The sequence below is a fragment of the Chionomys nivalis genome, chromosome 9 (genome assembly GCF_950005125.1).
Source record: "Chionomys nivalis chromosome 9, mChiNiv1.1, whole genome shotgun sequence".
Lineage (NCBI taxonomy): Eukaryota > Metazoa > Chordata > Mammalia > Rodentia > Cricetidae > Chionomys > Chionomys nivalis.
This window is the reverse complement of record NC_080094.1, coordinates 59,628,936-59,644,170: the sequence shown is the minus strand read 5'-3', so window position 1 is coordinate 59,644,170 and position 15,235 is coordinate 59,628,936.

Here is a 15,235-nt window from a genome sequence, read left to right as displayed (position 1 = left end):
CCTATTTAATTTACTGTTTTGACAGAGTTACTGAAGTTCCCTCAATTACACAAGCATTTACGATACCACATCTGCATACTTTTTCCATTTCTATTGGAAGAATAAAACTCTAGATTGATTTTCACAATGGTCTCAACATATCTGTGGGTGGTTCACATCTTGACATCTGGTATTCATTTCTTATTGCATCCAACAAAATCAGATATTGGTGATCTTATATTTGTGCAGGTTTGGAAGAGTTTATTGAATTTGTCATTTCTTGCTCCTGTATTCTCCATTCTTTTAGCAATAGTAGAGAACACCCACAACTCAATTCAGCACTATACTAGATACAATATGCTTTGCTAAAAGGACAATATGGTTTACTTCCCTCTCATAGAGGTCATTGTATAGGCTGAAAAGCCCACACATATAGTGAATGCACAAGTGCCTTTACAATTTTGTTAGGAGCAAACTTGGGGAGATACAACAAATCATAAAGTTCTTATTAAAATATATCATACACGAACAGAGAAATGTCTCTTGTAGAAAGTGGACTTAGTTATATAGTTGGTAAAGTGCATCAGAGAGCCAAAAAAGGGATAAATTTGTTATATCCATGGCAAGAGGATGTGCAAGGACTTAGAAGCAGAAAAGATCAGTGCTGTCAAGATGGATAGTGCACAGTAATGTGAGACAGGAAAAGTAGGTGACAGAAATTTTGTGTTTTAAGATAGGGATGACTATATAATTTACTATCCAAGTAGGACACTTTGAAGAACTGAAATAAATGCTGTTCAGAATGAAGCTAGAGCAACAGGTATAAACCACAGCATGTCTCAAGAAAAGTAAACTAAATTTTTACCTACTTTAAAGATTATATGAAAACAATTAAGTCCTCAACTATTAGAGTAATAAAATCTGATTCATGTTTTTGCAAGATTACTCAGGCTGCAGGCTGAGTGAATTTTAAGAGATTAAAAAATGCAAACAGATTTTTACTTCAATTGATATTTGAAGTACAACTTAGGTTATTGACAAATAGAATTCCCTGGTGGATTGAAAGCTCGTAGAAAGAGCACATGACCTTTAAATATGGCTCTTACCTCAACAATTCCCCTCTGAGGACTAGTTTTTATGGTTCCAGAGGGTACTCTGCAAGCTTCTGAGGGAGGGAAGCAAACAGAAGACCTACCCAACTATGATGCTTATCATGACATGACCAACAACAATGATCAACATGGCGTGATAATTGTACAAAGGGTACAACAGTGTCATGCTTACTTAGAGGATGACCAACAACTCACTAATTGAAACTTAGGCTCATTCAACAAGAGGGAAATTATGCTTGGTACTGAAAACCTTTCCAAATAACCAAGGCTAGTAAAGTATGGTTCTTGGATGTGAACGTACAACCACCACTTTACTAAACCAGCACAATTCCTAACTATATTCTATATATTTTTTCTTATATTTGTAGAGAAGAATGGTTTTCACTTTTCGTCAGAGAAAATTCTTTTGCCACAAATGGAGACCATTATTGAAAACCAAAATTGATCAAAATTCAGAGAACAGGAAATAGTGTATTTCATAAGGTTCAACTGATAGATCTATAACACAATGTCTGCATCTAAGACTTGGGGATCATTGGGAGTAGGGGCAGAGTAGTAGAAAGATTCCTGTGAGATTGTGTCTTCTAGAAATGTCAGAGATGCTATACCTGTGAAATCTCACCAACATGGCTATGTAAACATGACCTACACCAATGGACACGCTGACATGGAAGATGGAAAGCTTGTAGAGCCTCAGTTCTAGACAAAGTACTAAAGGAAACTGGGGAAATCGGAGAGAGGGAGAAATGCTCTATATCAGGAAAGAGGTCACCAACAGGTTATCCAATACTGAGATCGTATACATATAGACAGAATTGTATGGACTAGACATGTTGGATTAATATATTTAAAAATATATAAATCTATATAATAATAATTAAAGGGAAAAAGGTATGAGTTTCAGAGAGAGCAAGGGAGTGTTCATGGGGGTTGAAGGGATGAAAGAAAGGGAAGAAAGGATGTAATTATATTATAAATTAAAAAATAAAATATTTAAAAATGATTCCTATGTTTTCATTTGTGTTACAGAAAAAAATCAAAATACTACTTATTGTGATACACTAAACCAAACCAGCAAATTTAGGGCAGGCAGGACTGAGGTTCCAGAGTATGAGATTCCTAGTATAGTTCCAAAAGGAGAAGCCATGTAGACACTTTATTTGGAATATGGTATACATGCTATCTACAAAGTTAAGAGCTGTAATGCACAAGAGGATGCCACCACTTAAATCACAAGAATGTCTAATATTATTGGTGAAAAATTGAAAACATCATAAAGAAAGTAGGCTGAGTGGCCAGGAGCACAAAAATGAACTGACAGATGAAGTAGCCGTCTTTGGCTCCATTGTAAGAACACATTCTACATACTTCTCAGGAAAGATCTTGCCCACCACACTGAGCCACATAAAATAATTCTGTCACTCTCCCGTGTCTTTAATGTTTTGTAAAATGTGAAAAAAAAAAAGAGAATACGCTGTCTTTTCTACCAAAGGGTAAAATAAGACAACCGAGGTACGATTTTTAAGAAAAACTGCAAAAATCACCATTTGACAAAAATCACCCCCGAGTCATAATTTTTCTAAAGTCACACTATGTGCTCAAGATTGTGTTCTGCTTTTTAAAATTGTGACTATTCAAACAGAGACACAAAATCTTTTGGTGTTAGGAATGGAACCCTGTGAGACACATCAGAGCATTCAACCACTGCAGTTGTTTCATCACGGAGAGGCAAACAAAGAAACAAGAGAAAAGAGATGTTAAAATAAAAAGGTAGTACCACAAAACACTGAAAATGAGTTTGAAAGAAATTCTACTTTCTCCAGCAAGAGGGAATATGTTTATAAGATTGTATTTATTGTAGATGCGGATTTATAAATGAGAAGACAATGGGAAAGATATTGTGGGGCTTCTACTTCTTCAATGATGAGGGCAATGTCTGTTGAGCACAAAATGGAATAGACAATTCTAGGTATAGAGAAGTAGGTAGTCACTGTTATGAGTGGGGATCTCAAGATTCTGTGATATCTTTTGAAGTCAGTGACCCTTAATTCACATCAAAACTATCTGCTGTCTTAAAGACTTTTGTGAGCAGAGCTTAGCCAGATGGATGCTGGCTGTGGTGGTTTGCTTTAAATGTCAACTTGATATAACCTAGAGTCACCCGGGACAAGAGTGTCAAAGAAGAATTTTTGAGATCACGTTAGCCTCTTAGTATTTGATGTAGAGAGATCCAGCCTGAAAGTGGGTGTCACTTTTCCTAGGCTTTGGTCTATGGATTATCCAGGAGTAGAGACAGAGTAGTAGTAAGCTTCAATGTTTTATTTCTCTCTGCTCTTCCTGTGTGTTTGTTGTGACTGGCTACTTCAAGACCATGCCTTTGTGAAGCCCCCAGAATGAGAGACCGCAACCTGGAATTGGAAGCTTACATGCATCCTTTGTCCCTAAGTTGCTTTCTGTCAGAATATTTTATGACACCAACTAGGACACTCACTGGCCCAGAGGAAACACGTGATAGAATTCATCATTGTGGTTTGCAGGGCAGATGTGGTAGGGGAAGAAAGGGCTTAGAGAATTGAGGGCCTTTACATATTGCTCTGAAGAAGAACTCTGGAACATGAGCTATTGAAGGAGCGGAGTGAATTATTATGGGGCTTAGTAATTCAAAATACACTGATAAGAATAACAGATTACAGTTCTCTGTGAGGCTAAAAGCTTATTGTTACAAGTGTCCCAGTGGATACAAAGGAACAAAAGAAAGTAGGATCTAGGGCAGTATGATTTTTCTCGTGTTTGCTATTTAAAAAAAAAATGTTTTGTTGACATATATTATCTATACTTAACAATAGGTTTCACTATGATATTTTATACATGTGTATAACATATTTCAATTATGTTACCACAGGCAGGCACACACCACACATACATACACATCACGCATACACACCACATATACACTATTTCTCCATTCCTCTCTTTTGCTAATGCTCTTCCTCTACTCAAGTAGTCCTCCTACTTTAAAATATTGGTGTGGGCATGTGTGACCTGATGGGATTCATTAGGCCTGTTTTTAGACGTCTAGCTGAGTCTTCATTTCCAGGAGCATGGGCACCTTACCAATGGTCAGAGAAACGTCTCTCCCTTCTAACAGTTAACTACATACAGACCCTCAGGAAGGAGTACACATAAATGGTATAGTTTTTAGCGGTTAACTCTGTGAAGAACTGCCGGGCGGTGGTGGTGCACGCCTTTAATCCCAGCACTTGGGAGGCAGAGGCAGGCGGATCTCTGTGAGTTCGAGACCAGCCTGGTCTACAAGAGCTAGTTCCAGGACAGGCTCCAAAACCACAGAGAAACCCTGTCTCGCAAAACCAAAAAAAAAAAAAAAGAAAAAAAAAAAAAAAAAAAAAAAACTCTGTGAAGAACTGCAGTTCTTTAATTTCTACAAATTCTTCTCTATCCTATGGCAGTTTAAGCAAGGGCATGATATGTCCTTTATTTTTACTTCATGCATATCAGTGATTTGCCTCCATTTATGTATGTGCAGGACGTGTGTGCCTGGTGCCCAGGGAAGCCTGAAAATGTTGTCAGATTCCCAGTACTGGGGTTATAGATAGAATTATAAATAGTTTTGATCTGCCACATGGGTATTGGCAACTGAACCTGGGTCCTCTGGAAGAGAAGTCAATGTCATCATTGTCCTTAACCATGGACCCGTCTCTCTAGCCCCAGCATAGTCTTTACTTTGAAACAAGTGCCCTTCACTTTCATCTGTCATAGAACCTTTGAGAAATGTGCCCGAGTTGCCTCATCACCTGGTCCCTTAAGGAATAGTGTAGCAATCTAGGATTCTGGGAGTCATGTCTCGTTCTGCATTGCTATGGGATTTCTGGTATCTAATATGTTGGGGAAATCTTGGTACTGAACACATATATTATTATTTCTTCATGGAAATTTGTAACATCCAGCTTTAGGGGTGTGCCTCATTGACCCCTATGCATCAAGCTATTGAGAGTCATGGTTTTTCCTCTACAAATGTGCTTTTTACTTAAATGACTTCCTTCTGTTCTCTCATATTCTTTTTTTCTGAGACTGTATGAAATCTGATTGTTATGTGGTATCCAACTTGACCATAGCTAACCTCCTTACATTTGATAGTATATTCATCCTCTGTGCTGCCTAAGTAGAATTTGAAACGTCAAGTATTTTTGGCTGAGCATTATTACAGTAATTTATGTACATGACTATCTCTTTCCTTGTCTGGGAGGTTTTGAAGGCAGGAAACATATTTATTCATCTTCGTGTTTTTAATGTCTAGCCCAATTCCTAGCATATTTTAAGTGTTAAGCAAATATTTGTTTAAAAATAGAGACATGTACTGATGCGATCCATGTATCTTTTTGTAAATCATGTAGTCCTCGCTGGGAACCAGGATGCTATTAAATAACACAAAAAAAGTGAAAAAAAAATGTGTGTGGTGTATCTTCCATTACTGACAGTCAGAGAAGAGCATGGGCCTGCGCATTTACATCCTGATGCCGAGTTAGCATCTGGGATGCGGAACTCCTGGGCTGTTATGAACTGACATGGCGTGGGAGGTGAAAATAGAGCATGTGTGGTGATGGGGGCAGGCATGCAGCTCCTCCCAATTTATGAGAGGACCCAGGAGCAGAGATTCAAATGTAGAATGGCAATCAGATTAAAAGGGCTGATGAGATCCTAAATACATCCCTCAGGCCATCGGGAGCCCCAGGGGAGCAATCTTGGGAGGACTGCAGGCAATTGAAGGAAGGGAAAGCTTGGCCTCCTACCACTAAAATAATAAGAGATAAATGAAACCCACTTATCTGATTTCAGAATTGTATCTGGACATAGAAGCTTCATATTATTTATTTATACATGGTGATATCAAGATCTGTCTACCGCCACTCCAAAGGGAACTCTTAAATAACCAAATAAAATGTTAAAGGTTTTCTTTCTTTTCCTTTTTTCCTAGACTTATTATTAAAGGGGAAAAAAGCACAAAGGGTTTTTTTTGTGTACTATATTCCACAAAATACAATTTAAGCAGAATAACAAGCATGAGTTGCTTTGTTTTATTTAATATAGAAAATGGTTGCTTTTTATGGAACCCATTTCTGTGTGCTCTCTGTAAGAACCTTAAGAAACGTATTTTTAGTCCTTGCATCGCTGAAATATAAAGCATCTTCTAAATGAGAAAGCCCTTCATCTAAGACAGTTTTCACCCTAAATTAGTGTTTAAATGTTTGTGTACTCATTATTGTTTGTAGTTTGCAATAAACATTTATTTTAAATCATTTTCACTACTCTTGTTAGTTATGCATTTTAGACACTTGCATCTATGATTTTCCTAGTGCCAGTATTGCAGTAGTGCCATTCATTTTGCCTTTTCAAGTATATTTTACTTTTAACATAGTAGCTTGAACTATTGAATCTATAAAGAGATTTATGAAATGACAGGATAAATGATGAATATCCTCCCACATACAAAAGACAGGACAATTTGATTCACCAGAGGCCATCAAATGTAAATAACTATAATTAGATCTACAAAAAGCAAAGACAAATTAATGAAAGTAAATACAAAATTAATAATATAGATCTGAGGGCCTAGAGCCTGTAGGTAGGTATTTATGTGCCCATTTTGTTTTTCTTTTTATTCAGACCTTAAATATTCTAGGTTTGAATAGAGAAAATAAGGCTCTATATTGCTTTAGAAATCTAAAAATGACCAAAGATGTAAACAGAGATCAAGAGAGAAAATGACAGATAAAAAGACAAAGGTGGTAAGAAGACAGGGATGAGGTAAAGGAGAAAGCTACACAGTTGAGAGTCCTTGTTTCCAGCAATCATCTCTAGAACTCAACACACAGCCTCTACTCACACAGCCTCGTTTTAAATAGAACACAGAAGGTCTCAAATAAGTAGATTAACAATTTGTCATATGTCTATGAATACTGATAATATTTATCTATAGGCAGAGTGCAGGAATTATGCTATTAGAATGAACATCGAAGAGAATAATAGTCACATATTTAAAGCTGAGAAGCAGAGAAATTAGATCTTTCACTTTTTAAGGAATTTGAGGGAAAAATGTGAAAACAAAATCAAGTACCTTGAAAAATCTCCCTCGATTTCTGTTCTTCTGAGTGGAATAATGATCACTCTCCTGCACTCAACTTGTTTTTTATATATCACTGGTTCTCTCTCTCTCTCTCTCTCTCTCTCTCTCTCTCTCTCTCTCTCTCTTTCTCTCTCTGTCATTTTGGAAATTCTGGATCCCCTTTGACTGCCAAGTCATGGAGTTTTCACTGAGTCCTCACTGTCCTTTCATATCAGTCAAGAGACACTGCTTTGTATTTGCTGAAGGCTTGAACACCCACTAAGTATTTTCTGTATCAGTATTTTCTGTATCAATTCTACTAACATCCTAGACAATTTCAGATGCCTGTGGATGACACTCAGCATCCTAGCTTAACATCTGCAAAGACAGTCCTCAATTTCCTTTCTCTTCAGTCAATTGACCCATAGACAACAGCGTTGTTCAATCAGCACATAGTAGTCCATACTAGTCACTGAAATGGCAAAATCAGCATGCTGGTTCCTTAGCCTTGGGTGCCTGAGTGCTCCCTTACTCTGAGTGGACCTCTTTAACTTTTGGACCCTCCAAATGTCCTCAGCTCAGAAAATGGATGATTAATTTTTGATTTTCTTTTTTTAAATTTTTTATGTTTTATTTAGCATTATTTTATGTGCATTGTTGTGAAGGTGTCAGATCCCCTGCAACTGGACAGTTGTGAGCTGCCATGTGGGTGCTGGGAACTGAACCCGGGTCCTCTGGAAGAGCAGCCCACTGTTCCATCTTAACCACTGAGCCATCCCTCCAGCCCCTAAGTTTTGATTTTCTATGCATTACGTATGTTGAGCGCTATGGCCCTACTCCAGAGCAAGGACCAGTTAACAGGATAACCATGAGATACAAATCATTAAATAGTCTGGATGTCAACCATCTTCACGACCACAGCCTTCCACCTTAGCTCATACTGTCTCTCTACTTCTGTCGCCAATATTTCTCACTCTCTTGCTCTTCTTTCTCCCTCTTTAGCCTCACTTGAGTGCTCCGTTTTCTCTTCACTTAGCCTCTCCTTCATTCCTTACTAACCCCTGGTTTGTTGTTTTAACTACATGTTCTGCAATGCCATGTCTTCTTTTATTGCCTGCCCTTCTGCCACCTGTGCGCTATAAAAATTAACTCAAATTAAACCCATAATCCATCTTCTTTGATCTCGCAGCCACCCACAATTTGGAAAGAGCGAATGAAAATCAAATAAGCATAGTGCTTGTTACAAGCCTTGGTATAGCCTGCCGAGTTTTACAAGACATTGGTTAACTCCCTTGGCCCTTATTATTGTAAATTCTTAGCAATCTCCTCTAACTTACCTCCCCAAACAGAGCCCTCATATTCCCAAGACATTTAACTATGCTTTAGAGAGAAACATGAGGCAGTAATGTGCTCATATTCACATATAGTAGAACTTCAGACTTATTGCATAGTGACCTTTGTAGTCTTCCTTTCAGAACAGAAGGAAGAAGGTTGCCTCTGCTGCCCAAGGCCTAAGCCCATTCTCTCTTTCTTTCTTCTTTTGTTTTCTTTTTGTTATTTCATCATTTTTCACTTTTGTTCAGATTCTCTCTATGAATGATTTTATCTCCTGCTGTATTGAGTCAGATCTCTAAACTTGAGCTGAACTTATCTAAGACAGGAAGCCATATCCTTAAGACTCTTCATCATGGAGTTCTTGTGTGTATGAACATTTTAGCTCTTCAGCTTTGGCAGATGTCTTCTTTTGAAGCTATACATATGAAGGTCATCAATGTCTCAATATAATCTGTCAAACATACTGGACAAATTTGGGGTTGACTCATTTTTTTCCAGAACACATGATTCTGTTGCCTGCCCACCCCACACACAATAGCACCACTCTGTCTTTCTTTCCTTAGGGTTATGCCTTCTCTTCATTGAACATATCTGTCTATGAAGGTATTTGTCATAAGCATGTTGTTTTATTTCTTCTCATGCTTCTCTCCTTCTGGATAATCATATCTAATGATGGTTTAATGGTCATCCATTAGGTAATTTGCCTTATCTACAGAGTATCTCCAATTGACTGATGGTGATGACATTGAAATTAATAATGATTATTAATAGTATGTCCATTTGCCAAGCACTCTTATGTGGTACTACATGCAGTTTGTTTTCTTTTTTATTATCTTTGTGGAAGTTGGGTCTTATGTTTATCATGAACAGAAGCATCTCCTGGCCTTGCCTTCTGTCTCCAGGTTGGGATTACAGATGTGGTGTGGTCCAGATCTTGTGGGTTTAATGGAACTGGATTCAGGTGATCAGTTTGCATATTAAGTGTTTTATACACAGAGTCATCTCCCCAGCCAGATTTTTTTCTTATTTTAAAACTACTATTATCAAAATCCCTGGTTTATCCCTATTTTTCCATGACAGTACCTTTCTCATGTATCACAAAGATTCAAGCAACAAAGGTTTAAGACTCATCTTATCTGATCCTAGAAATTCATTTAACCGTTTAACTGGACTTTCCTTATCCAAATATAATTGTATATCCAACATATTATTTGTTTTCCTATGTAATCTGGTGGGAAACCCATGCAAACATTTACTACAGAAACCAAACCCCAAAACGCAAAGTCATCCTTGATCTTACCATTCTCCCAAAACCAATAGCCACCATCTTTCTTCCCCAGATTCACATCACATGACTGTGGCCTTCTTCAGTAAGGCCACCAAGACAGCTTCTGTGCTGGGTTTATACAACCGTCTGGTAACTCCAGTTAGTCCTCAGAAATGATACACTTTCAAACACCATTATCTGACCATGGTTTTTCTTTGATAAACCCTAGATCCTACAACAGTATTTCTCAAAGTGAGCTCTGTGTACCACCTTCCACCAAAATGACCTTGATGGAGTGCTAACAAACAGATTTGAAGGGACTACCAAGGGATTTGGAATTGCTTTTAAGATGCCTGTTAGGTGACTTCTCTTCAGATTTGCGAGCCTCTATAATCCAGACTAGACGCTCTCACTTCTGGCTTGTCATTCTCATTTTTGTTTCCATTTCCTCGAGCATCTGTATTCCAGGCACAGCAAGCCTTTGTCTCAGGTATCCCTCCAACCTGAATGTCCATTCAGCTTCCTGTATGTCTGGTGAATGCTGAGGATGAGTTCATGGGACGACGGTTCTGCTGACTTGAATCTTCAATCAACTGAGTGTTCTTCCAGACAGCGTAGCACACACAGCACTGGAAAGTTGTCCATTTAAGGAATACTACTGCAAGCTCAGGAGTATTCTAAACTAAATGATGACTGAGAAACACATGGTGAACTCAGTACACACTTCTTGAATAGGTACTTGAATCCCTTCAGCAACACCGCTAAGGCCATTGTTCATCATTTGCTTAACTATTCATATAAGATATTTTGGAAAGCAATTTCACATGTTCTGGTATCTATTACTGAGCACACCAATGGAAGTGTGTTTGGATGAATGAATGAATAATTTAATCAAAAATTCTGTGAGTTCTACTTATTTTAACTTTTCAAAAGTCCTATCTGAATGATACAAGTGAAGGAAATCTACACGTGATCACGGTTATGTTAGTGTTTATGAAAGCATCGATTTTCACAACAATTTTGAGTAAAATATATAGCCAGATATTTGAGAAAGCTCTGCTGAAAGGTAGCCCAAGAGACATCCGACTAGTCAGTAGAAATTTAAATGAACATTTTTTATGACCTTCTTCTATTAGGAGAATAACTGTGTGGTGGTATTTGACTACTAAAGGAAACTTGCTATAGCGATTTCGTTTTCCTGTGGAGAGACATTCTGTGAGCTTTTCCAGTGAGAAGCAGTATCCTCCCACTACAGGCATTAGTTTCTTCTCCAGGCTCCTCAAGCTTGAGAAAATGACATAGGGATATTTTTTCAATTTTCCTATCAAAGTTTCAGCTCTTCAGGAACATAGAGATGAAGGCTTTGTTTGCCTTATGATGGCTATTTACTAAATGGAATCTTTTTTGTCAGATTGGAAAACTGACCAACAACAACACAGAGAAACAAAGCCGGAGGTTGCAAAGTAAAGCTCTCCCTTCGCCGCCCTCTGTTCCAGGAGCCACTCTCTTTCCAGGCTCTGCTCCCAGGATGCTTCAACAGCTGGTTACCCATCTCATTTCCTTCTCAGCTCCGTGTTGACTCTGAAACCAAGCTGTGCATTTGCTAGCACAGTCTATGTACCTCCTCATCAGACAGAAGAGAAAGACAAAGTGCTGCACATTGTTTTCCTTGAGGTCTTTTCTCTCTCTCTCTCTCTCTCTCTCTCTCTCTCTCTCTCTCTCTCTCTCTCTCTTTCTCTCTCTCTCCCTCCTTCTGTGTGTGTGTGTGTGTGCATGTGTGTGTGCGCGCGTGCATGTGTGTGCTCCCTAAGTCAGGGGAAACTATTAGGAGAGAGCCAGATCTCTTTAATGAGCCTAGAGGTAATGCAAAATTCATGTGCTTTCACCTGCGGCTGGGTGAAGCCTGGTGCACAAACAGAAATGGGGGAGGCAGGAAAGGGCTGTTGTTTCTAATTTTGCTGAACCAGGTACCCTTGCTGCTACTGGGTGTCCTGACCCACTTGTTCATTTTTTAGGAAGAAGTGGATACTTTCAATGGGAGAAACTCAAGCTTCAGATTTGCTCCTAGGAGCATTAATAAAAGGGCTCAGTTAGCTTCATCTCATTATTTTACTATGAGTATTGACTTTGGCCTAGAGTCATGTATAGATAAAATGGTGCAAGGGCTTGTCCTAAGTGATTACTCAGAATTACAAATCATTTCACGTGTAACTGAATACTGCAGTCTAGCTGGCACCCTGCCCCTTGCTGCTCCCCCTCCCCTGTCTCTAATAGGAGCGCAAATCCAGCTTTGTCTGAAGAGGCAATTAATCTTATTCACTGAAAGCTGAATTTTAATTCGCCAGCATGTGGAGGACATATTTGCCTATCACACAGAATTAGTTTAACAGGAAATTTAGAAAAAAAAGAATTGAAGGTCTTAGCATTTGTGGACAGGAAAAATATCACAGAGCTACATCCTTTTATTAGCTGCCTATGTGCATCAATATACGTTTCTCTTTGTAATAACAACTCTATTAGAGTAAACTGGGTTTATTTTGTATTTGTAAGTGGCTGATTATGTTTTATTTTATGGAAGGAAGTCCACAAGATTTGTGTGTTTGGAGGAAAATGAACATAAGGTGAGAAAGATAAATTTTCGTTTTCTGGTGATTCTAAAAGGCTGTTATTTTTAAGGGCACAGTTTAGAGATGATAAGAAAAATAAAGGGACACATAAAAGTCCTGGACAGCCTCCATACATCCAAATCAAATCATATAGGATGGGAAGTGGTAAGGCAGGAAGCTACCAGCCCCGTGCCAGAACCAATCTGAAAGGCAAACTCTGTGTTCTGGTGCCTGTGCAGTATATTTTAACAATTTCCCTCTAAGCAGGACCTCAGCATTTTGTTTGTTTCACATGAAGATAAATGTAAAACCAAATAACACCAAAAGGAAAAAAAAAAAAAACTTCCCAAAACAGTTTCTTACGTCAAGAGTTCTGGACATGAACATGATCTAATGCATGCCATACTTATGTTGATATCAAATTCCCATTAGGTCAGAAAATCCATGCCCTCCTGTTCCATGCTTAAGCTGAACAGCTCTCCTCAAAGGCTACTACCTCTTCCCCAATGAAAGAACTCAATAATAAAAATTTTTAAAGAAGCAAAACCTAGTGCCTCTGATCTCATATCCCAAATACTAGCCAGAAGAGCCCAGATCTGAAGGACCTACTGCAGGAAAGTTACAAAGTTGATGGCGGCCGGGCGGTGGTGGCGCACGCCTTTAATCCCAGCACTCGGGAGGCAGAGGCAGGCGGATCTCTGTGAGTTCGAGACCAGCCTGGTCTACAAGAGCTAGTTCCAGGACAGGCACCAAAGCTACAGAGAAACCCTGCCTCGAAGTTGATGGCGTTCTGTAAGCCCTTCTCTAGCTATGATCCTGGCACCCTAGAAATAGCCCTCAGATATTCTCTCTTCCTTTGATTCTCTCACAAATGCACAAATGAATATGCATTAATGAGATGAGGAATGAAGGAACCATGGGACATTTCCAAGACTTGTCCTCATGTTCTGAGTCTTTTTACTGCTGGTGGGTGTGGCATGTGTGCGGGGAATCTGTCAGATTAACTCTGCCTAATGGTCACCAAATGTCATGGTGTAACCATTTAAACTAAAGCAGGTCTGTGGAGTCACAAAAGCTTGATTGCCCTGTCAAGTCATTTGCAGTGCTAACGTTGACAATTATTCTGAAGGGAAACAATTTAGAGATTCAAGATTTTCACGTTATTACTTGAAAACACTGCTTTATGTAGTGCTGGTCCCATAAACATAGATTTTCCTGCAGTCACTGTGTAAACTCTCTATTGACTATATAATGTTTAGAATTTAAATCGCATAGGATTGGAATTTGGAAGACACATATTTACGGACACACACTTGCAAACGCTCCTAGCCCTGATTAAACCAAGTCGTGTATACTGATAATAAACTCATTTATTTATGAACTTAATTTTTGTGAGCTCTGCCACTTTATGCACCACTTAAATATGTGTTAAAATTATGTTCATTATCTTCTAGTCAGATCTTCATCGCAGGAATTGACCCAGAGAAAAAAAGGTGAGAAATTAATGGAAAAGTAGAGCTTTATCTCTATTCTTCTGTTGCTTCTCTAAGTCCATGCAACATTCGACATCCATTCTTTGCAACATGAATGGAGGCAACATGAAGGATGAAGCACACACTTTCTGTTGGAGATGCTGGGTGCTTTTCCCTCAGGTGGGTAAAGAAGTCATACAGCAGCTGCTTTCAGAAGCATGGTTTATTTTTCCTGTAATGAAAGCAGCATCCTACCTTTTCTTCAACAGATTGGCTTCGACTCAACATTTTAATATGATAAAAAAAATGAGTGGACACATTTCCCAAGGACTCCCAGAGTCTGTCAGTGATTTGTTTTTCAAGGTGAAAGTTAAGATGCTGTGAATATGAGCTAAATTCACTGCAACTGGGACTCCATATGCTTGAGGGCTGCTTGGATCGGGCAGCTCCCGGAGTACCCAGTTCTTAAGGCAAGCAGAGACCGTCTTAGTTATGTTTCATATAATTTGCTTCACTGAGAAAATTCTATTTATATAAGCCTACTTTGTAATTATTTTTCCTGTACAAAATACAGGAAAAATGAACTTTAGGAAATGGAAGGCAGTAAAACGGAAAGCAGAAATCACAGTGAAGTGAAGGAAAGGGTCTTCTTAAGTCTTTTCTTTGTTGAGTTATTTATTAAAAATAAATTCTTCTCTCAGACAAAACAGCCTGACAGGAGTTTCACCTCTCTCCACTCCTTCCAGCCCCCCACATCCCTTCTCCACTAGATCCACTCCCTTTCTGGTTCCTCTTCAGCAAAGAACAGGCCTCCAAGAGATGACTGCCAAACACAACAAAACAAGATACAATAAGTCAAGGCAAAAACCCTCATATCCAAGCTAGACAAGGCAACCCAATAGAAGAATAAGAGTCCTTGGAGCAAAGGAAAGAGTCAGAGAGACACTGACACCCACTGTTAGGAGTCCCATAAAAACACCAAGCTAATGGTCTTAACACGTGGCCAGAGAACCTGGTGTAGACTCATAGAGCCCATGCTCACCGCTTCAGTCTCTGTGAGCCATATGAGTCCTACTTAGTGCACTCAGTGGGCCTCATTCTCTTGATATTTTCTGACTCCTACAACTTTCCTTGGCCCCTCCTTTGTGGGAGGAACCCAATGGAGACCTCCAGTTTAGACCCTTTCTGCACATCATATTTGGCTGTGGGTCTCTGCACCCAGTCCTATCTGTTGCCAAAGGAAACTTCTCTGATGATGACTGGGCAAGGCACCAGTCTATGAGTATAGAAAAATATCATTAGGAATTATTTCCTTATTTTGGTGGGGAGAAGAGGGGTGGTCA